The sequence below is a fragment of the Meleagris gallopavo genome, chromosome 1 (genome assembly GCF_905368555.1).
Source record: "Meleagris gallopavo chromosome 1, MGAL_WU_HG_1.1, whole genome shotgun sequence".
In the NCBI taxonomy this organism is placed as follows: Eukaryota; Metazoa; Chordata; class Aves; order Galliformes; family Phasianidae; genus Meleagris; species Meleagris gallopavo.
The window spans coordinates 32,961,444-32,964,070 of record NC_139404.1 but is presented as its reverse complement, the minus strand read 5'-3'; positions in this window follow the sequence as shown (position 1 = coordinate 32,964,070).

The window sequence follows — 2,627 nt, the reverse complement described above, 5'->3', positions numbered from 1 at the left end:
TGTGTTGTGTGGTCTGCCACCCATTAATTACTAGGAAATGAAATACTACATCTTACCAAAAGATTTCATCATAAAGCAGAAAATAATTCATCAAACTAAATTATATGGGTCCCCAAGAGTCAAAACTTAGAAATCCTGAGATTTATAGCTAGATTGATAGAAAGCAAAGATAAAGCCTTTTGTCAATAGGGACCCATAAAATTAGGCAGGGCAGGGTATACTCCCTGCACTTTAGGGAAAGTCTCTTCCTCCCAGGCACCATGACTCTGTTGAAATATTATGCTATGAACAAAACAGCTAAGTTAAGAGAACGTATCTGGTGGGTCAGGCTATGGTGGCAGAGCTGCCTGGTGTCCCCAGCCATGTCACAGTGCTGCCAATCACTCTGGCAGCCACATCCAAAGGGCTGTGATGGCAGGAGGAATGAATTTGAATGTGTAAAGTGATCAGAAATGCAAAGTATTTTGGGAGATCAGGTACAAGCCTTTCAACAGATCAGTCAACAGAAACTTCCAAATTTTATCTTGTTTTCATGCTCCTTCCCTAATTTCCCAGTAATCCCATCCCTGGAGGCATTCAAGGCCAGGCTGGATGTGGCTCTGGGCAGCCTGGTCTGGTGGTTGGTGACCCTGCACATAACAGAGGGGTTGAAACCAGATGATTATTGAGGTCCTTTTCAACCCAGGCCATTTTAGGATTATATGATTCATGATCTCCAATTGGCCTATTGTACAGATTAATGTCACTGCAGTATATTGACAACATGGTCAAAGAAATTCCATGAAAAAAAAAAAAGGAATATTTTTATAATTGTATGAGGTTTTAAACAAAGTACAGTAAATAAGACTTGGGTCCCCCACTCTGCAATGAAATGAAATGACAAAGTCATAGGTCCATAAGTCCAGAGATGAGAGTTTACTCTGACCTCCAGTGCAGCACATGCTGATTCTTCCCTGAATAATTTTTTAACTAGAGCACCTCTTCTAAAAACATGGAAAATCTCAGTTTAAATAAATTCGGACAAGCAATCATTATTTCTGTGAAATTATTGAAGTGGTTCATTTTCATAAAACTAATGTATATGCTTTCTATTTCTGAATGTCTCTACTTTCAGCTTGTAAATGCTTCATCTTGTTATGTTTTGTGCTTTTCAGGCTGAAGAGCCCACAGTTATCGAATTTCTATTCCCCCTAAAGGTAATTAGAAACTGTGATCAAGGCACACTTGAGCCTTTTTATGAAGGTAAACAGACTGAACTTCACTTTTCCACTAAGACATGCTTTCTTGTCCTTTTTAATCTTTCTCCTGGTTCATCTCTGAACCAAGAGATCCAATTTATTCTTCCTTGAGTTGTGGGCTAGGACTGCACTCAGCATCTCATTTGAAAACTTAGCAAGTTACATAACCTTTCTAACCCTTTTCAGTGTTATTTTGCTCATTTGTCCCAGGACCGAATTTTTATTTTGCTGTTTTTTCCTTTATTTCCTGCGCAAGAGATTTGTCTCCAGCTGACTGACATGATGGCCCAATAATTTCAGTTACTGTTCCCAAAATAGAATCTCCATATATGCATAATTCCTACTTTTTAAAAAAAAATTAATTACAATTATCCCTTTTGATTCACATATCATCTATTTGCAGCTGCTTATAAATTCGTTTGTTTCAGTGCACCGTCTTTGTGTGTTCCAGTTACCTTTAATCTGTAAGGATTCTCTGATTTCTTCCAGATCATTAATCAAAATACGAAGGCCAAAAACTGACCTGAATGTGGCCTTGATGAGTGCATGCCCTTAATGAGGCCTCACTGTTTACACTGTTATTTTGAGACCTGTCTACACCTTTTTAAAATTCATTTTCTTTGTACCACATTGCTTTTGTTTTAATTACCAGGATGTTGGATAGGGCCAAGTATAAAAGATTCTGACTATTCTATATAATCCTTGTTCCCTCTCTCAGTCACTGAACAAATGCCCTTTAATTGTGCATGGGATGAAGGATGCATCTCTTCAGAAAAAATGGAAAGGGTGCTTTAATTAAAGGTTATATCACCATGCATATATGTAAGATGGGCAAATTAAAGATGCTCAAGCTGTCATAATCCCTACATATCTAAATTTTTGGGTGCCGGATAATATAAGGGAATTCTTTATGTCTGTGTGCATGTAAGTGCATATGTTACTATATTCAAAAAGCAAGGGGATTCATCTCACTAGCTTAAAGTATTTACAGCTGAGCTAGTCATGAAGCCTGCAACTTTACCTGCTTTACCTGTTTGATGAAAATAAGCATTTCTGGGATATTGCTCATTCATTTGAATGTAAATGTATAAAGCAGACTGCATATATTGCATTCCCTAAAGGCATATTTCCTGCTACTTGCTAGAGAGAGACTGCACCACAAACTCATACTGTGAGACAGCCAAGGTAAGATGAGATGAATCCCAAAGAAAGCTCATGGACATTCTTATTTTTCGTTTTCCATTTTGATAAGTCTAGAAAATAAGTTCAGTTTTATGGAAACTAAAAAAGAATTCTGATTGTTTTGCTTTACTGAACAGCACTTTATTTGTTGATCCACCAGTTATTTTCTTTAACAACTCAATTAGCTAATTAATCATGATAAAAATT